The sequence below is a fragment of the Colias croceus genome, chromosome 14 (assembly GCF_905220415.1).
Source record: "Colias croceus chromosome 14, ilColCroc2.1".
Taxonomy (NCBI): Eukaryota; Metazoa; Arthropoda; class Insecta; order Lepidoptera; family Pieridae; genus Colias; species Colias croceus.
In genome coordinates, this window is record NC_059550.1 from 6,886,221 (window position 1) to 6,909,493 (window position 23,273).

General features: G+C 32.8%; 1 protein-coding gene across 10 annotated transcripts in view; it reads left to right on the forward strand.

Annotated features, from left to right (window-relative positions):
- Positions 1-23,273, forward strand: part of LOC123697243 (protein sprint) — a 211,004-nt gene that overhangs the window by 123,009 nt on the left and 64,722 nt on the right. Inside the window, exon 1 of one of the 10 annotated variants that reach the window (XM_045643692.1) lies at positions 14,005-14,056. The exons of the other annotated variants lie outside the window; for them this stretch is intronic. The gene's annotated coding sequence lies outside the window, so the exon portion shown is untranslated. Of the gene's footprint in view, positions 1-14,004; positions 14,057-23,273 lie in introns of those variants that run through there. 10 annotated transcript variants of the gene reach the window in all.

The window sequence follows — 23,273 nt, forward strand, 5'->3', positions numbered from 1 at the left end:
TCAAGGAGGAAGCCAACACAACGCCTTCAGCTTCTTTTATCAATTGAGAATATTCTTCAAGTTTTTTGTCATTTTTAATGTTCCTACAGTCGATGCTTTGCCTACCCAAAGTATTACGAGAATGAATCTTTTTCTGTATAATTGCGACCCGAGACACGACTAAAGAGTGGTCTGTATCGCAATCTGCACTATGAAAGGCTCGAGTGTGCAGTATTTCTGCCAGATTCTTCTTCTTGGTCAGAATAAGATCAATTTGGTGCCAATGTCCAGACCTAGGATGTTTCCAGGATACTTTACGGCAAAATTTACCCTGAAAGTATGTATTTGTCACACATAAGTTGAACCTAGAGCAAAGTTCCAATACACGTTGTCCATTTTCGTTACAATTCCCTGTTCCGTGAGCACCCAGGCAATGGGGCCACGCATTCGTATCACTGCCGACGCGAGCATTAAAGTCGCCCAAGATAAAGAGACGGTCACCTGTACGCGTAGCGCGAATAGTCGTTGAAAGTTCATCGTAAAAAGCGTCTTTTGTTTCTGCTGTGGCGCTGAGGGTTGGGGCATATGCTGAGATGAGTGTAACATAGCCACTAGAGCTCTTTATACGCAGGACCATTACACGTTCTGACACTCCTATGGGGGATTCTGACAAAGCGAGGAGATCATTGCGAACAGCGAACCCAACACCATACAATCGCTGCTCACTTTTATCTTTACCTTTCCAAAAGAACGTGTAGTTTTGTTCACGCAGAGAGCCCCCGTCGGGTAACCTGGTCTCCTGTAAAGCGCAAATAGATATGTTTAGTCTCACTAGTTCTCTATCGATCAAAGCTGTTTTTCGTAAGGTCTGCGTATCATCCGTTCTGTCGGCAGTTGTCTGGATGCCAGTAGTCATAGTGCGCACATTCCACGTGCCAATTCTCATACTATATCTGTGATTAGTTTTTACTTTCTGTGTTATTGCAGGTGTAAAATTATACGGTACCGGCAAATAATTGCTCCCAACACCTCAGAGAAGCATACCAATACCGGGACGGATCAGTACCTTGGTGGCTGGGGGCTGCCCAGCTTAAAGCGGGCGGTAACTGATCAATGGGCCTACGATGGACCCTCCCACTGTCGAGGATGACCCCTGGCGTCCGCGCTTACGCCCATGTACGCAAACTTATAACCGGTAGACTGCCATCCTCCGTGTTTTTGTCCATAAAGCTAAATAGCTGTTATGAATGGAGTGACCTCTCCATGTAACTGCATTGCCAGGGATAAATTAAGGAAGCGTGGGGTCTCCCAAGACCCACGTCACCCTCTCGGCGTCACTGACTGAATCCATAGGAACGAGTACTCATTACGTATGGAGTCGGTTAAGCTGCAGGAGTCTGCCGTTCGTTTGATTGGATCAAACATCCGCCTTACGGAGGCTCCAATTCCGGGTTATATTTCGGAGTTTTCCTTCTCCTATACGAAGCGCAAACCAATGCTAACGGAGTCCGTCTCTCCGAAAAGAGGGAATGCAGGAAGGTAGGAATTTGAGAATGCGTAAGGATTGAGAAGACGTGAAGGGATAAGGTTGTAGGACACTACTATTATAGGATAAAGGATAAAGTAATAGTAGTGGCTCGGGGTGTCCGGGGTCGCATACCCGTACTTTCTGTCCCAGACAAAAAGCCCCCTGGACTCTGTTTGTTTGTCGAAGTAACGTTTAAATTACCACAGATTTGACACATATATTAACCTATATTATAGGTAATGTTTGATAAAAGCTTTGTATTCGGAAAATTCAAGCTTAAATTAAAAGCATTAGGTAACTATTTTCTGAGCACATGCATACATAATATTGATGAGCACTGTATTCTATCGGAAGTGAAATAATTTTCTCTTTTAACAAACTGGTGTCGATGTATTGTTATGAATGCGATAATTGGGCCTAATTCATTTAAACTGTTACTTTAAATTATACGCCTTCGTATTATAACTACCGATAATTGTACCGAAACGTAACGTAAAATAATGGGTAGGCATAATTAGGTGCACGATTGTAAACAAACGAACTTTCAAACCGAAGGTGAAGCCATTGTTTGAGGATAAAGCCAAATAAACAAAGGAAATATTTTTCATATTTTTGTTTACCTACAATACCACACCTAAATAAGAATATTGTACTTACATAATCATTTTTCTGAGTTCACGATTCAGTTACAAATTCATTGCTTCTGGGCTAATATTAAAAGTGTAAATGTATTGTTCAATCTTTTTCCATGTCTGGGCAAACGGATTGTATGGAGATAGTGTGACGTTTTTTGTAGAGATAGTTGCAGGGCTGAATGCCTTAGGCTACTTTTTATCGTAACAACAAAACATGAACGGGTGGATACGGAGGTATGAAATTCGAATGAGAGACGAATATCGCGTTAACGGAGTTTGAACGTGATAGCACAGGATGAGAAAGCTTGTATTAAGGCCTGAATCGGGTAGAATCCCCTTTTGATACCGAAAATTAACTCTAGTTATAACCGTTTTTCTTCTTAGATTCTTTATGTACATATCTAAAAAAAATGTATATTATAGTTTCGAATATGATAAAGGGCATGGTTGTTTTAATTTGTTTATTTTACAATCAGGTTTTTTGGAAAAAAATCATGAACTGAGGTCGATTTTTGTACTTTAAACCAAAACGCTAAGTCAATATAATGTCAATTATTGTAGTGTTTTTACAGTGTGTTTATGAAATTGAAACACAGGGCATGGTTGTTTTAAATTTTGATTCAATATCCAAATATCTTTTTAAATAATTTTTATACGTACTTTTACTACGATAGATTCGCGCCGGTCCCCCGATTCCGCCTAGTAAATCGTCACCAAGGTCGCTAGCCCCTATTAACGCCTTAATACCAACATTTTATCATTTAAATCATAAACTATACCTGTAAATATAAACAGATTTTTATTCAAAAAATACATACCACATGTTCGATGTTCTTAGTCGACTCATTCAGTCCGTTTAATCAGCTGCTATCGTAAGCTTTGCGTGTGGCTGTTGTCGTGTTCATTGACTCGCCAATTGGCGCCGTCACTAATTGTTCCAAAGTGACCGTATCGCATGAATGCTCTTAAATATGTTATATGCCTACTGTTGTGACGTCATCAGTTTAAACGTTCATCTTGTAATTGGATGAATGCAAGGATGAATGATATGTAAGTACTAATGTTTTTAAAACATTTAGTCTTTATAAAGTCTTTAGAAAAATTTCGGGACTTATTTTTATCGCCAATATTTGTAGAATTTTCCGTCTTCTTCGCAACAGTAAGGTTTTAATACCTTGATGTTGTATAAGTTACAATTCATCACAAGTAACAGCTTAAAATGCTACAAAGATCATATAAACAATAAACTCTAGATACAGATTTTATTTGATAAGAAAAGAGGAAAATTTTTCGCTTTTGACTCATCACTGATGTTTGTATTGATACGGATTCACGGGTTCGCGAAAGCATGAGTCGTTCTTACTTAGAAGTTAGAACTCTTTTCAATTATGGCAGGATCATTTTCTTTGTGAACCCTTATAAAAAACATGTTTGTACCTATGCCCTTTTCTACTAAGTATTTCTGAGTCACGTTATCCAGAGTAAGGAAAATGGGTTCCTCTTTATTATATTGACGCACTCTTTCCAATTACCTTCGTAAAATATTCTTTACACGGTAGATATTTTTAGAAGGGGTTTTGTCGTTAATTTATTTATAGGAAGATTTTACAACAAATTCCAAAAAAATACGCTCAGACGTATATTCTATTATTATTATTCATTGTTCGACTGTAATCGTTCAAAAATATTGAAATTCATTTAAAAGCAAAGAACTCATTTTCGCTTTTAAAGTCTGTTGTTAAATTTTACATTCATCGTTTTCCAATCAATTCATCAAAATTGCTACACATTGTTTCAGTCAAACGCACATGTTTACTCCCTTATATCAACATGAACAGCATACAAATAAATCGTAGCAAGGGTCTAAACGATACATGGGGAAATGGTATCTAATTTGTTGGAAAAAGGGATTAAGCTTGCGTGACGGGTTAAATACGGATTTTTGCATAGTACAGTGATGATGCGTAGCGAACGACAGGTCAATCAAAAGATAAAGGCCCGAGGTGGAATCGCTTCAGGCATTAATTAAGAGCAATATAAGCTTGTGTTTGGAGATAATAGACTATAGTAGACATTGCAATATTGAGTGATCTAAAACATGAATGGAAATTAAACTGATGTAACCGTAATATAAATGTATTATAATTACCAATTCATATAGAAGTAGAATAAATTAACGTAAGTCAAATATGTATTATTAAATATTTCGATAGCAAATTCTTTAACCGACTTCAAAAAAAAGAGGAGGTTATCAATTCGGCCGGTATGTTTTTTTTTTTTATGTATGTACACCGATTACTCCGAGGTTTCTGAACCGATTTACGTGATTCTTTTTTTGTTCGATGCGGGATGGTGTCGAATTGGTCCCATAAAAATTTTATTCGGATAGGCCCAGTAGTTTTTATTTTATGAGCATTTTTGTCTGTAGGTATTTGTGAATTTTGCAAGTGCAAGTTTGAAGTCGGTTGTTTTTAACGCAGTTATTTGTTTATTTTGTTGCTATTAGTATTGGACTGTATTACCCGCGAATGCATTTAATTGAGATCAAAAAAGTAGTTATATATCGAATAATATTTACTGTCCCAAATCACCATACATTATCATAATAAATGAATCGTTTCATATTATAGCTCGTAACCTACTTGGATAAGGATGACTATGATATGAATAATATTTGAGTTGAACTAATTAACATAGGTATTGTATGCTAATTAAAGGTGCAGTTGGAGCGGGACTTGCTGTTAATGATTCATATTGGACCTACTTAATAACTCATATTACCATAGCACGTAGAGCCACGCAGTTTTATGTTGGGAAAACTGTTTTTACCAAGCCATTTATTCAACGTTCTGAAAAATACACATCTATATTGGTGTAGTACCTACGTATACATAGTATACCTACTCATAGGTACATAAGTAATGTTGGTAAAACGATTGTTGAGTACTTGTATTTTTTATTACGGATAATGTACGACTGTCAATGACGCACATATGAGTACCTAATAATTTTCTGTTATAACCTTGTTATAACGTATACAATAATGTTAATAAGGTAAGGGTGGCTATATACCTCCCGCTATCATTCTAGGTGTATAGTTTGTGGTATATATTGAAACCTCAGTAGATCAATGTTATAACATGGTATTAGACAGTAGTAAGGGTGGCTATATATTGCCTTCGACCACTCTAAGTGCAAAGTTTGCGCTATATTTACTAAATGCACATACAATAAATCACTTTCCATTACGAAATTTACTCACTAAATGAAACATACAAGCAATTGAACCAATATACAACAAGTCCCATATTTAAGAGAGCTTGTCACGAGTCGTTCTTGTTAAAAATTGATGACTCGCAAATAAATTAAACTGGAAGCCTTTTCCAGTCGATTAGTTAATGTCATCCATCAAACCAATTGATGGAGTGAAGGGAATTCGTCTTAGCGTCCATCAATTTGTTTTTAATTCATTTTGTTAGTTTCTTTAGACTTGGCCTATTTTCCCATCCATTATCATAGTGATTAAACGAGAAAGCCTACTTTCATATATGTTAATTATGCTTCTGGAACACTCGCTAATTAATATAACCTTTGAAAATGTATTTTATTATAGGATTACTTAGCTTTACGATATGCTATAACTAACATTAGACTTAAATGGTACATTGTCTAACCAGAAAAATTGAAAAATGAAAAAAAATTACACAAAACCCGAAAGTATAGAAAGAATTGTTATTAAATTCGATTTCCATTTTCCTCGTTTACGCTTACTATAAACCGATTGTAGTGGTGTGAGTCAATACAGTAAAAAATAGTTCACGAGGTTGCAAGCAAGCCATAAGCGAGATTGCATACATATTCTAGTAGTATCCCAGAATAGAAAACAAGTCGAATTCTAGGCTTCTATCGACCTGAGGCATCGTCTAGTCTATTTTAGTCATTGGATAACAGCATCGTCTTAGGAATGCGTACGAAATTTTCTATGAATTTGAGCTTTTTAGTTAAGATTATATTCATAACATCTAGGTACTCGTGAGTGTTTTTCTATGAAATTCATATGTATGTAAATCAAATGATATAATTTTGTATGATATATTTGTTCATATAGTAGCCGATACTAAGTAGATTTAGAATACAAACCCAGTACGTATCAGAATTTCCATTACGCGCTCATAAAATTAACGAAAGCAAAAAAGCTTCTCCCTTACGCAATCGATGTATTTTGTTCCCAAAGAGGGCTTTACTTTCATTCAATCTGTTGTTAAAACGCCTAAAGGGCTAATTTGGAGCGGCCATCAAATTACCCCTTGAAGCTTTGTGTATACTTAAGGAAAGATTTATTAAAGAAACGACTTTTGAATATGTTAGAATTATGTTTCATTATCGTCGAGGAATAGCAGAAAATCAATATCTGTCGCCAACCAGTGCTTATAAAGTTTAAATTTCGTTATTTATTGTTAAAATACGAAGGACACTATAAATTTCACTTAGAAGTTTACAGAATAATAAAAATAGAAATAGCTCGTACTTACGGTACAAGGGATGTGAGGGGTTAGCAATAAACGAATGCACTTTACTCGAATCCTAGACCGAAGCGATCAGAACTAGCCACTGTTCACCTAAACGCCCATAACTTAAAGTTTATTTTATTACAGAATCGCTTCCCCTACAATAGTGCAGCACTTACATCGCTTTATAATAGTCGTACGGTAGGACGTTTATAGTCGTCACAGCGCCTTAAGCGCTGCAAAGGGTGCCGTTCCATCCAGTATTAGGTTTCGAAGAGCTAGAGGCTAGACAAGCGAAGAATTTTTGTTTTATTTTTTATCTTTCGTGACTTAATTGATGGCACACAGACGCAATTAGAGGTCTGTCTGGTTTAGAGATATATTGAAGTGTGCGTTTAATTTATTTCCAATGGCATTAGTTGTCCTTTGTAGTGTTGCAAATACTTCTCTATAGATATGAACATTGAACGCCTACGAAGTACAATACATGAGAGTCTTCAAGTAGAGGGAGTTTTAATAATTATTTTTATAGCGAGTCGAGTGCAATACCTATAGCTTCAGAAAACTAAGCTATACCACAGACTAATAATAATATACTACGTATACAAGCTATACCTACGTATAGTTAGTTATTAGCTGTAGTAATTTATTTGTAGATATTATCTACATCTAGTATTCGGTAATTTGTTAGTTTTGGTACATATGTTACACTTTTATTTTCTTTTTTTTTGTTGGTAGAGTTACAACCGCAGTCCGCAATGTATAGTTACCCCTTCATTGCATATCACAATACATTGAAAGAAGTCGTAAAAATATTTACAAGTACACAACATATGTGATTAACCCTTTGAAACATAATTTCTCTTGTAACACAAAACCTCCAACTTATAAGCATTCATATAATCCCGATATTGAATACCATTCCAGGGCTGTCCCTTCCGGTCAGTATCGCATAACCACATCTGATTGACAGCTTTATTCCCGAGCCATTTGGTCTTTGGACAACCCTAATTGTCTGGTCGCCCCCATATTACGGGATATTTAATAAACATAGCTCAGATCTCCGTGCAGTTTAATAATGTTTGGATTAGTCGCGGCGGTGATTGAAATTGCATACCGGCTTCAGTAATTTAAGCTTTGTGGACCTAATTAAAATACTGATTTCAATTTACGTAATTTACATGCATTTCAAATGTAATTAAGTCATAACTGAACGACTGTAATTTTGTTTTACTCAATTTTGTCCGAGTAAAATATGTTATAAGACTATAAGTCGTATAAATTGCTTTGCATAAATATATTAAACCAGCATTTAACTTTGATTTGATTAAATCTAAGATTTATAATTGTATGTTTTCGTTAACGGGGTCTTAATGATTTTAGCTACTTCATAACTTTTATATGACCTACCTCTAATATCTTTCTTTATAATCTGCTATACGGATAAAAATATTAGCGTTAGGAAAATACATTCAGCATTAAGTCTTAGCAACTGCTAAAAAATTGCAAGCATAATCAAAATTATATAGTTTGTACAAGGTATAAATACTTACACGACAATAATAATTAACTAGAGCTCCTCCCGTCTCCACCTACGCGTACGAGCACTTCAATGGTTGAAATAAAACCCGACGTACATAGGTACAATAGAAGCATGCGAGTAGAAAGTTGATTCGTTTTGGCGTATTATCCCTGGAGTATACCCAAATACATTTCACGGATTCAATATCAGCCCCATAACGAAATTGCACTTTGAATGCTGCAGTGATTTTGATTATTAAATCAACGTTCATGTTCGCAAATTGATATTGCCGTTTTTCCCAAGCTCTGTTTTGGTGTATTATAAGCGTTTCGAACATCTGTTTTGGACGTCTGTGATTTGCTTTGTGCTACGAATATTCTAGACATTGTTGGTAGTCGTAGTCCTAAGTTTTCAATAAAAACTGCTTTATTTCGACTTTAAGTTTTTGTATCCAGAAGAGGATACAAAAACTTAAAGTAATCAAGATCGACGGCTTTTAGCAGAATGTTAGATATACTCATTTATATTTTTTTAACATTGGTATCTTTCCTTCAAATATACAGAAAAGTTAGTTTTAATATTTTATATTTTTAGATCGTATAATAAATTACAAACGACCGCGTAAAAATTGGCATAAACTTTGAAACATTATACTTGAATACCTATTCCGGTCATTGACCTCAAATTTTGTTTACAAAACTGCATGTTTATATCCATCAATGCCAGAATGATAAAGAAATTGAATCAAATACATCTGTGGGAAATGGGAATATCCCGTTACGCCCTACCCTCATTAGACACTATTGAGAGCATGAGATTAAGTGCGTCTGTGTTATCGTACGTTTCTTAATCGTAAATCAAATTAAATCTGTTGAAACCACAGATCATAATATGTTTAGCTCCTCAGCTTGCAGGTTTCAATATGGTTCTATAATTACTTTAAATTTTAAGGTGTTTCTAATAGCATTACTAACATTTAGAGTATCTACATAATGTGTCAATAGTAAAATAATGTTTGCAAATATGTATTTGAGAACCATCAAATCAAAAATTTTTATCCTTGTTATCTCTATTAGCTATCACAATCGAGACTTTTGTACACGAAATTATTGGGCGTCTCATCAAAATAAAGCTACAAACGGAAAATTAGCTTGATAGTATTCACTTGCAAAAATGGGCGATGTATCCTGAACTATTACTACTGTAACCATTGTATCTTGCCTATTATAACGGTCGGTGTTAAGATCGCGAATTTACAACTACTCTAAATTATTGAGAATCAACGTTCATTATACATAATCATAAAATTTTATGCTCGTGTGTTAATTATGTACTTGGAAGCACCATTTGTTATTACATAGAACCATTGTTCGGAATATCAATTAGCTGGCAACTCATTATCATTAGATCTTAAGTGCCTCTTGCATAACTGTAGCTATATGATAATTTGAAGAGATGTTGCAGTCTGCTGCATAATTTATCCGTACATATACCGTGAAAATGATACAGATATTGTTTGGCTTATCAATTAGGTATAGTGTTCCTTAGTTTTTAAAACTGGTAATAATCCAGAGGTCAAATATATTTTCTCTGTCCAAAATAATATTCTAACCTAGTATGAACCAAATCTTAGATTGGTGAATATTATATTACTTACATATTTGACTCTTGAGATTTAGAAACAATAGGTATACCTCTATTGTTTATTTTAATTAATATAGAGTAAAAAGTATAGACTGGATGTTTTCCTTCTTGTCTTTGAACCAGAAATTCCTCACAATTTGTTATTACAATTCAGCATACAAAATCAAATATACGCCATACGGAGAGGAGGATTTAATATCCATAATGTTATTCAGAAATCAGAATCAAACGGATTTATTGGATAACCGGTTGTGCCCATTTGTATATTTTGGGGAATGTAGATAATCTTCTTACATAATTCAATCAGAATGTGGCTATTTCTTGTGTCATTGGCCTATAGAATTATATTATAACCTAACCTTATATGCCCAAATTCGATGTATCCTATCTGTATTTTATACACGAGTATATTGTTACTGCGGCTTAAATAATTAATGAAAATTTTAATTTTAAGCTATTGCATAGCTTCTATCGCGGGCCTTGAGCGCGGGGACCGAATTGAGAAATTCCGTAACGAAAAAACCTCACGCTCCCCACTCCGACGGGCGGAGGTGTGGCTTGAAGGCATTGCATGCAATAGCTTTCCCGCGGCAGTCCCCGAGTATAAATTGCAGTTAATTCGCTAAATTAATAAAAGTCCTCGTAATAATAGTTATCACTAGAAACCTTTATCCACGTAATGATTTATAAATCGAACACTGTACACCGACTTTTAACGGAAGCCTTTTATTTTTAATCCTGTAGCGTTTGCATAGTTTTTATCGCAGTTACAATCGAATGGGTATAAATAATGTATACGTAGTTCGACGGGACTGTTGAAAATTTTTGCATGTTAATGAGACAATGTAACACGAGTCCACTTGTGTTTAATTGTATTCTGATTGCCCTTTCCGTAATGCATGTTGTATGTTTGGAGTGTGTTGTATGAGTGGAGTTATGCTCTTTTAATCTATACGAATATTATAAAGCTGAAGAGTTTGTTTGTTTAAACACGCTAATCTCAGGAACTACTGGTCCGATTTGAAAGATTCTTTCGGTGTTAGATAGCCCATTTATTAAGTAAGGCCTATAGGCTACAGGAGCGGAACAACGCGGGTAAAACTCTATAAAAGCAGCGTGTTGAATGTTTTTGTGTCGTGCGGTTAGAAGTCATGTTTATTTATAATATTAAACAACATTACAATTTTAAATGATTAACGATCATATAATCAGCTTCCTGTGTTAAATGAAACCGGTCATAAATTAGTTTTAATTCGCTTTGTTTGATATTAAGTTACATAGATAATGAAACGAACATAAGAGTTTAAAATAAAAATCATGTGGTTGAAACAAAACGATCAATTAATCCAATTATACAGACAGGCTAATGGAGATTATGTTTTATGAATCTACCACCAGCGAAATCATTTTGTTTTTTCTTCATACCTGTGCGACAAGGCTGTATTCTGTCTTTGTTGGCATGAAGGCTTTTGAATAACAGGTACAGAATTATCCCGTTCATTTTCAAGTGCTTCAGAAATTCCCTTATCACTTTTCATTCGAAGCGTCATTAGCATTTTATCAACAGGGACTTAATTTTCCAAGTTTTCGTAAAAGTTGTAAAAAGTGCCATGTTGACATAATATACTTCTTATAAAAGCAATATATTTGCAATAAATGGCTTATCGCAATGCTTTTACGTATATTTCCTTAAATCATATTTATTCATGCATAATTATATAATAATTGTTCTAGTTTACTTTACTGCATAATCTATTCCACTTTCAGACGTGATGGCATTAATATTTAAAACGAGTCTCGTAAGTTTAATAGGTATTTAATACAATTTGCATAATAGTCAACGATCAAAGCTACACGGCGCAGACACATTGAACATCAGGTGTTCCTAAATTGTAGGGGAAGCGTAAATATTTAAATCGGCGGGGTAATACCTCGTCTGGGCGCGCCTATCGGACGATGCACGCAGTCCATTTCCATAAAAGCCTCTTCAATCTCCAAAAACGCTACGGGAATTTCAATTCACGCTTAGCATTTTTTCGGTCCTCCTTAACGTTCTTAAAATAGAATTAGATTTATTTGGTTTGTGCTAAATTGAAATCGTAGAATGTCAACTCACGATCTGCTGATGGCATATCGCGATATTTAAAATTCAAATTTGTTTCAAAGATTTAGTGATCTTAAAGTGCATGTTTACGTGACTTGCGCTCTTGCAATATAATATGAAGGTAGATATACATGTAGGTATTATATGAATAGATACCTACTTTATATCTAGAAATTGCTAAAGCCTAAAATGTCAAGATTTATGTCGCTACGACATTTTTATTTGCATAGGAATTTTCCATCAAATCCATTTAACTGCAGCATATCCAATATAATATAGTACTTAATTATACTGACAGTAATAGGATAGTAAAGCAATAACACTGCTTTTAGTAGTATTATATCCTGTATCTATGGGAAGTACTTTATTTGCATAATATTAAACATAATCCTTACACTTCCTTGGAGTGTGACGGATGTATCAGTTTCATATCAAGTCAGAAATGATTACGTAACACCGATAAATACATAATTAAAAGAGCAAACATGATTAATTGATTTTGTACTTTATTCCCTTTTGTTTAGAAACGTTATTGCATATCGCTGATGTTATGATTTTATATGCTGATAAGGATTTATTATAGACTGCAAGTTTTTGTAGCAAAATTAAAATGCATGTATGATATCCAAGCGTTGTCTAGACTTAAAAATAATCGAATCATTTTAAGATTGTACCTACTTTTATTAACTTGCCTAAAAATGACTTTTGAACTTTAGGTATAATTAAGGTTATTGCATAATATAGTACCTAAAGTTTATATAACATACTTAAAAGTCTTGCTTGTAAACCAAAAAATCCCCCAAAAAGTATTAATTACAAAAAAATCTCATAATAGCATTGTTAAGATAGTACGTGGTTTTCCAAAGAATAATTGTGAAGTAACCTTTGAAAATACGGACCCGATCACTGCCCCGCGTAGCCCTCTTATTTCCGTAGAACAAACAAACGCATACTCTTATCAATAAACTATTAAGCAATACAAAAAGCTGTTTCACAATGTTTTTATCTATACCATTATACATGTTATCGTAACCCAGTATCAATAAGAACCACACGCGACGCTAATCCACGGTTCACGGAGCGTATCGAAACGATATTAAGAATGTGTGCACGCGTAAGGTCGATGACCCCATGCGGGCTGAATTGGACATTAATCGGATGTCACTTGTCTTGAGTTAAGAAGGGTAAGGTGACGGTGAGGAACAACCGCGTCGTGGACGTGGGTAAAGGATTGAGGTAGAGATACAACTTGCGGAAAATTAAGAAAATACAGAATACAAAACGTACATAACGTTCGTCTTGCTTTTATTTAATCATTAAACATTATATTATAATGATATATAAAACTTTGTTGCAACTGAGAAGATCACAAAATCCAGCTAACTGTGTCATGAAAACACGAGATAAAATTTCTAAACAAAAAACGCTCTAATTCAAATTTATAACAAGGAACCTTTCATCAGTTCCCATCACATCGAGCTCTCATCAATATTAGTAAACAAACATCAAAAGATAAATAGTCCAGTGCCCTACAATCACTTCATATAAAGAGCATATAAATCTTCGCAGAGTTTTTACGCGTGATTGCCGCCTTGCGTCAGCCATCACGGCTGTTAGGCGGGTATTCGCAAAAAACGGAATTATTTAACCGTAAGACAAATTCGCTGAGTCGGGGCGACAGAAATGATACTGTTGACACGCTTACAAAAATAAACACATTTTGTTTGGAATGCTTCGAGTTTTGAGATACAGCAAGAAGTAATTTAGAAAATTGCGCTGACCTCATTATGAGAGACCTAATATTCACTTAAAATACTCCCGGGAGAGTCCTTCATAGTGTAAAGGAAATTTCAAGTTTAAGAGTAAATAAGAAAGCTTCCGTTGCTTCAAAATAACGTTTTAAGAACATTTCAGAATAAAATATGTTCAGCAGATATGTATTTTAAAGTGGTACTTTGCAGAATTTCCATTTACTCCCTTGTTTGTATATATATAATATCATTGTTTACTCCTTTATTTAGCTCGGTATATTGTTATTCTACTATTGCATTTTATTTGTTTCAGGTAATGCGGACCTCTTCAAACTAGAGGTAGAAATACCTACAAGAATTCGAGTTGTTTTGATAATGCAAACAGGTTTGATTGTGATTTAAATCATATATAAGCGTTACTCAGATAAATATGAACATAAAATTCTATTTTTTGTATATTGTGCTAATTATTAACGTGTTAAAAGATATGGTTATAACAAAACTAATTTGCTCAAAATTCAGCTATATTTTTCTTAATTGGTTTTTCTCATAATACATTCAAGGAATTATAGTTATAAAGTTGTATATAATAAAGCTGAAATTGGTATGAAAATATTTTCACAAAGGTAGCCCGATAGAATGTCGTATAGATGCTCATAAGAGACTAAAATAAGTCCTCTGATGTAGCAAGTATGTAGGAAATGCGTCCACTTTATGAGATCGTTACTTATAGCGACTTATCATTTTATGGTATCGAATATCCGCCATATTAGATATCCCAGATTTTTTGGTGTTAAATATGAAATAGAAATAGAATTTTGAGTATGATTTTTACTGCTGTGTTGATATAGTGTTATGGGCAGGTAGCTTTTTTATACATTGCTATTAGACATTTAAAAATAAATATGATTATTGTTTCAGTTTTATATTGAAAACACAATATGTTGTTAATTGTAATCTTATCTTATCTTATCTTATCGTATCTTATCTTATCGTACTTTCAATACTACTTAAGAAACTAAAAAAACTGTTAGAAACAGGATTTCTAAAAGATTCTATACATTTTCATTTTTCCTTTTACTATGATTGCACTCTTAAAGTTCATAAAAACTCATTGTAGACTAAAGTAGGTTTCACTATACTTGTTCTAGCTGCAAATTATAACCGTCAGTAAAAACTAAAACCTACATTAATTACATCATTACTTTATATAGTATATAGGTAGGCACTCTATAAGAAGAATTTATACAATTTTACCTATTTTGTCTTGCTTTGCTAAATGTTTCTTAAACTATACTGTTGTAACGATGATTTAATAAGGTTTAGAAAAGTGTGTTTTTTTTCTTTATTTTGTTATGTTATTTTTGCAATCTATTTGCATTTAAAAACTCCGCTAATTCCGCCGCCCAAAAACTTATAACACTACTAAATAGCTTTTAAAGTAATGAAAATTACAAGTAAAGTTCTTATATGCATAATATGCGAGAAATAAGATATCCAAAGTGATTTACGTAGCATGTGTGCAAAGTTCTGTGAACTGTGTGATATGAAGTTAATTGGTCCGATCACTTCCAGTAGCGTAAGGAAATTCATAGAAAGTTGTTGAGACGCACTGCATTCCGACATACGATACTTGGCAATTGATTATACGATCAATGTACATTTTATTATTTATATATTAAGCTGCATTTTAGCTTTCCATATTTATAAACATGGTTTAAACGGGCTTATAGTGAGATATAGAATGTTGCTGAATTTTTTATTGATAGTTTAATATTTGGAAAATATTATGTCCAAAATATTTCTACACATATTTTAGCTACGGAAGATAATTTATATATAACTATGTGAAGGTCGTGTTGCTGAATACAAGAATACGATCCTTCAATATAAGGTATATTTTGTAATATCTCTTCATACGCCCACATCTGCTCTAAATAGATAACTTGAAAATAATACAAGAAGGTTGTCTAACAACCCTTCAAATAAAAAAGCATACTTAGAGCTGAAAAAAGATTCTCTAAAGCAACGCTGACAAAGATGTTTTCCTTAAGATTCTTTTGATACACTGGTAATAGCGACGTTCCGCCAACAATGTTTAGCACAAGAAAGGGTCAAAAGCTGTTTCATTATTATGGTAATTTTTATTGTGCCCGATATCCTGAGGGACGGGACATGTCAAAAGAGTTTTCGCAGTCCTCCGAAATGTAGGGAACATCGGACAGTTAACATATTGTAGAGATGCAAACTTCATTGAGACTTCATTCAATATTTACTCGTTTATTTGTGTGTAGAGACCCAAGGAAAGTTCGCATGTTGGATACTTACTTCCTTATTATAGAAATAAATTAGTGTTGGTTATTTGAAGATGTTATTAAGTATTTCTAAACTCTTCGATCTTATTTTGTATTATTTATTTATTTCTATGCTTAGGGTAATTTAAATAAATGAAATATTTTTGTTAACGCTCTATTTTAAGAAACACTTAATAAAAACAGAACATCTCGTGCCATCTCTATGAATTAATTGCCAATTATTTTAATTAAAGACAAATGTTAAAATGTCAACTGAAACTAATTAGCAAGCATTTTATTTCAGATTTAAAAGTATTTGAAACATGTAGTATCTTAACAATATTCATGACCTAGTCTCGTAAAGATTAAATCAATGACCTCAAAAGTAACAGCTTTCAAAATAATTATATTATGCAATGCCATAAAATATCGAAATTAAAATAAACTTATATATTATATAAGTTTGTTATAGCGACTGCTTTTTCATTGAAATTAAGGAGTAAGTTTAAACCTTTAACTACGACGATGTGACTTTTTTTCATTGTATGTATTTACCGAGATAAATGTTTCTAAAACTTTCCAGCATGGTTGCCGACAGTTGCTTGGACCCCTAATCCCTATGGAGATAATATTTTGTAAAAACATTGATATTGCCATTAATTATATTTTTTTCTCTTCAATAACTTAAAAAATAAACTACAGGTCACCTCTATTTATAGTTTAAGTATAATTACAGCCGACGGCTATTGGTTTACGATTCACACAATTCCACGCCAATCCTTTGATATTTGCTCAGCTTTACTTTTCGTCAAATAAAAAATCGATTCGTTTTTTCGGCTTCTGGAATTCTTTGAATTCTCATAGCCCGAAGGTCCAAACATTCCCCTGTATCTTTGACAGATCCCCAAGCCTTTTAAAATCTATTTGTGAGGAGATGAGTACATAATTTTCCCCTAACATGAAGTGATGCGGCAGCGTTTTTGATTCCCTTCTGGCTATGCTCCTTTGAATGTGGATTGTGGAAAGGGTGGTTTTGATTCATGGAATCTTTCTGTCTTTGAAATATATAAATGTGCTTATGGTAATGCGTTATGGTATTCGTTTGGGCACTAGAATAAGATAATAGTGGTATTAATACTCTAGAGTCTAGATCGAAAAAGTAATGAAATTTAATTGTAAAATTTTATAATAGGCAAAGAAAGTATTTATTTACAAAAAAATTGTGAAAGCATTCTCTTCTTTACCCGGAAATATTGGAGAAAGTCCGAAAATTGTTTGTAAAAATTGAAATTAACTAAAGCAAAAACAGTAAAAGTTTTTGTTCGTTCGACATTTTATTGGTAAGTTTTTATAGTCTAAACCTTCGTAGGTTAATGGACCGGATTTTAATCGACTTCCTAAAAGGGCGGAATCTCGTAATTCGTATAATATTTTTTCATATTTCTTCGTGTGTGGTCCTCAACTATTGAAATATTTCTTTGTTTGGGATTTGGGTGAAGGGTGCTCTTAAATATTCCGTTTGAGTTTTAATACGCATATATATTACTTTATCTGTACGTATAATATAACCGACTCCTTTAGACTCGATTTTGACAAACTTTAATTCAAAATTTTTTTTCACTGATCAAGACGTGAAAATACAATACTTTCATCTTATTTTTACATTTACATTTTTTTGAGTTTTTTATATGTAGTATATTTATTTAAAATATTACGAAATCTACATCTGTCATCGAATTGAACGTCTTTCAGAAAGAAGAGCAATTTGTGTTTACACATTCGGTCGTTCACCATTGTTGCGCATACGCATATTTAGGTCACGCCATTTTATTTTCACACATTAATGTCTATTATGAGCAAATATGTAGAGCACGTGCAGCTTATTTTTAATATGGCAATAATATATTCTGTTTCCTTATAGGTTCATTTTATTACAATGCGATGTTACAGTAAAATTATATCGCAGATTATAAGTATTGTATTGTTCTAGTCCTACTAATATTATAAATGCGAAAGTTTGTATGGATGTTTGTTACTCTTTCACGTAAAAACTACTGAACCGATTACAATGAAATTTAGCACACATATAGAGGGTAACTTGGATTAACACATTGGATAGTTTTTATCCCGGAAATCCCACGGGAACGGGAACTATGCGGGTTTTCCTTTGCAAACGCGGGCGAAGCCGCGGGCGGAAATCTAGTTAGTTATATTATTATCTTGTGTAAATAAAAATGATTTTAACAATTACAAAGATATTAGATACCAATTATATATTATAATATTCCAACAAATAAATAGAAAAGTAGGTTAAAATTTTAAAATATTGCTATCGTTATTGATATAGCGCCCATTTTATACGGAAGCAACACTTACAAAACAACCCATTGATTTGAATTATAAACAAACACATAAAATCTTAAGAAAAATATCCGTTTACAAATAAAAAATAGACAAGCCACTTATCCGTCGTAAATATTCGTCTCGTTATGAGTTCGCGCATGTTGATGTTTCATAATGGAGCGTCTATCGTATACGTTTTAAAACATTGCGCGATAAAAGAAAACAAACAGATTGATTTATTTCCATTATTATAAAGTTTGCTTTCGTAACACAAATCACCATAGAATTTAGAAATGTGTTTACAAAACGTTGAGATCTTGGATTAGGCTATTTCATAAGCGATAAATTGAAGGTTGGCATAATTAGTTTTTTATCAACTTAACGGATAAAGCTTGTGATGTTTTTGCTAGATTAGCAAGAGATTGATTGTTTTTTTTGTTTATACATATTTAAATACCGTACTTTGAAGTTTCCGTTTTTTAAGTAATCTTTAAAATTGGGGATATTTATTTAAAATGAACGTGACTCACTTTAATCAATATTATAGAAAGAATTTCCTTAATTAACACATAATCAAACTTCTTAAAACATCCTTTATTGATTAGATATTTTGATTATGTGTTCAATTATAAAATTCAGATATATAAAAATAAACATACGGTACGAATTGAGAACATTTCCTCGATTTGGAAACGTCAACAACCCAAAAACATTCAACAACGGCCCACAACTTTCATATTCATACACTTAATTTGAATGCAATGTCGAAGTTTTCCCCATGCCCTTACTTATATTTTTAGCTCGTTTGGCACTTGGACACAGACATAACACAGTAAACGAAATATTTTTAAGTCTTGGCTCAGTAAACATACCAAATAACAGCTCTTTCATGAGACGTGACCAATTTGTAAGGGATTTACACATCACGAAACAGTTCTTGTAAGTATAAGGACGACTGCATGTTTTTTTGGAAAATTGTATGTTGTGTGTTTGCTTTGCGATTTGTTACAAGGCAAATCAATTGTTATGTTAATTTTAAGCTCATATTTTATATTGTCTGAGATTTTATGCGTATGTTATAGGAAAATTGTTAAATAACTATAGAAGGATTTAAAATGCTATTTATATCTATTTACGATCTATCTTGATTATTCTAGTAGGTTTATTTTTCATTTTGTTATAGAATCACAGCTTCACTCGCTATGTTTTTATGCATAGTAATATAATATTTACGATGTGTTCAGTTAAAACGTAAAATATACAAACGTAAAACTATTTTATTCATAAAATTATCTTTAGAGCGTTTAACTGACTGAATTAAATACGAAATAAATAAAAAGTTTCTTTGTTTCTTACCATAATCTGTTATATAAAAAGAAAGTTATTTTAAAATAGAGATTAAAATGCCTCTTAAACTCAAATAAGATTTCAGTCAAACGATATTCATTCAACATGAGTCAGGTAGCCTCGAAAGCAGTTGCCAAACAATTTTTTGCGGTCGAGACGCTCTAGTAATCTTCAAGGTGATTACCGATATTATTCAGATAATATACACTGTAATCATAATGTAAAAACATCATAATCGTTTGTTATTTCTAGCTTGCTGTCTTGTTCATCAATTTGTCTACTACACTAATATAATGTTAATTTTCGCGGGCTTTTTTTTCAATTTAATCACAACCACACTATATATATTTTATGTGTATATAAATGTAACATTTTTCATTTAGAAATCTACTTTAGTAAAAAGTTATTCCATTTGCGTATTAGGAAACTAAAGACGGATTCTATCGTTCAATAATACAGACTATTTTCTTCGTTGCGACATCAATCAGAGCATGCTTTGAAAAATTATTAACTTGCATATTCGTTCAGCTACGCTCTTTGAATTTAAATCACATTCGTATATTTCATATCACTCTTTAACGCTTACAAAAGCAACGGAGTTGTTTGTTATATTTCTTTGGCGGTAAATCTGGAAAAAGCAATTTTTCTTTCTTTCTTGAAATGTCTTTTAACGATTGATTCCAATAAAATATTAGATTTAAAGGACTGTATTTAAATTTATTTCCTAAACTTTTATTTAAGTATAAGTTACTAGCTTTCCGCTCGCGGTTTCTCCCGCTTTGTCTAAAACCTAATAAATTATATAGGTAGTAAAACCTTCTTCTTAAAAAAACCGCATCAAAATCCGTTGCGTAGTTTTAAAGATTTAAGCATACATAGGGACAATAGGGATGTAGGGATAGAGTAAGCGACTTTGTTTTATACTATGTAGTGATTTCTATTATTCCTTTTGATTAAATATTATGTTTTTTATTAACACACACTTTTCTTTAAGGTTATTTCTCTCAATGAGTCGCAATCTATGTCACTGTGTGCACACTTAAACCCTTTTACTACCGACACAATTAACTTTTCAACGCCCTCATTAAGTAATCAACATTCTCGTAAAATGTCCACAGACTTTTACATATGTCAGCAGATTTTTTGTGTCACTGCTCTACTTAAACTATTATCATGGTAATATAATTAAAACAATATAAATCTATATTGAAATATTCGACCACATGCCTGTTTATTATACCTACTATTCTTGTAAAAATTATTTATTATTTAAAACAGACGTATCTACCTACGTAACGTTTTGCATGATTTATATTAAACAACGATGTAACTTTCATTTAATTGCAAAAGCTTTTCCTAATTTTCACACTTTTCACATTTCCCTTTTCAACGTACATAACTATTACACAAAGCTTTCATACTTCTGAAGTATTGACTTGAGTATGTCCTAAGAGCAGCTAAAGTAGAACGGAAGATAGAAGCATATTTGCTTGATGATACAATATGTCGCGTATTATTTTGTAGGCTTTTTCACTTTTCTCAAATTACAGATACGTTCACAAAAAGGGACGTTTATCGTTATTAAAAACATTTGCCTAATCATTGTTAAATAAACGTGATTACTTTTAAAATATAACTTCTATTTGCAACATACGACGTTAATGTTCAACATATTTTGTTTAATAACAAAAATATTACACGAGTACATCGACCCGACATACCTCATTGTGTGTATTTCTATTCAGTGCACTTAAGCCTTTGTTCACAGTACTGTTTTCACTCAGGCTTAGTGCGTTATCTATATCACGTCCTTGGTGAATAAATCCGGTTTTACGTTTTTTGCTGTGTGATTAAGCCCTATTCACATAATTTACGGGAGTATTGAGGTAAGATGCATTAATAATAATTTAATATGCAGTATAAAAAATGATGCCCTTTCTATGATTTACGCTATACAATTAAACTAAGAAATATGTTCCTAACCGGCAAATAAGAAGCTTTACTTAAAACATTAATTACCACGTAGTTACATAAATATTACCAATAACAATTGTAGAGTTTAAATAAATATCTTATAACATTCTGCCCTAGATTTAAGGTTTGTTATTGGCTATGTAGTTGTGTGATAAGGCTCTGCACATTTGTTAACGCAAAAAACTAAAGTCGTGACAGTGGCATAAAAATAATAGAAAACATTTTTTCGTTTTTTCTCATGTCATTATATATGGCCGTTCTGCCTTGGAATTTTTCGTCACGGTATTATTATTTAGCCAACACATTTCACACATAGCATCAAGGTCATACTATAATATCATATTACTTTGATTATCGTAAAATATTTTCTAACAAGTTCACGACTATCAGAAAAATGTCATAGGAATCATGTAGCGGGCTCTACGCCGTGAACTTATTTAGTTAGAAAATTTCTTTGATGTTATAGGTACTTTGTATTGTTGTATAATATAACATTAAATTAAATTTTCAATTATGCAGACGACGATATTAAAACTATTCTGCAGCATTTAGAGCTTTAAGATTCCGTCGCGCCTCTAAATAAATTGAGCGTAATCATTTCGACTCTACGTTCCTCACTAACAATTTCTGTTTATAATACAGATTACATAAATCAATACATATAATAAAATTCTAGAAAAGTCGTGTCTGTACAATCAAAATATATAAAAAAAAATTAGCAGGTGCTATTATTAAATCGATCCCAAACCCAAAACTGTAGTTAAAAAATTTTTTGTCTGTTTGTCTGTTTGTCGGTTTGTCGGTTTGTCTGTTTGTCTGTTTGTCTGTATGTTCGTGCACGCTGATCTCAGAAACGGCTTATCCGATTAAGATGCGGTTTTCACTAATATATTGTGGTAATCTTCATTTAACATTTAGTGCATATTTCATGTCAATCGGTTCGTAAATAAAAAAGTTATGACCATTTAAGTATTCACGGCGAACATTTGCTAAGGCATTCTATACACTGTACGATAAAACGTAAGTTATCTGTTACAATTATTATTCCTGTAAATGTCCAAGTGATCATATCGAAAGTGCCCAAGGGTGGGGGGGGGGTTGGTCAAATTAGAATTATTCTTACTTCTAGGTAAATTTTATACATAAAATGTCCTTTAAATTATGTCGTATTATATTTTTAACCCCCGACGCAAAAAGATGGGTGATAAGTGTTTGACCGCTATGTGTGTCTGTGTGTGTGTCTGTTTGTGCCAAATCGGTTCATCCATTTATTTAGTATAGGTATAAAAGTGGTAATAAAAAAATGAATTTGTCAAAAATATACTCAAGTGAAATATCATATGAAAGGGCATGACGTGTAAAGTTTAATTAGACATGTTTTATCAAAATCGGTTCATCCATTTATTATACCTTTTTATGGGTAAAAGTGGGAATGAAAAAAAACGAATGTTGTCAAATATAACTATTAACTACCCAAGTGACATATCAAATAAAAGTGCATAAACGGGTGAAGTACACTTAGTTATATGTGGGAATAGGATAAAATATTAAGATGTATTTCATGATTACTAGTTTTATTTTTAGTCTGTGTTTTTCTATTATTTAATCTGTGGACATGTTATCTGTAGACTGTAGATTTTTGGT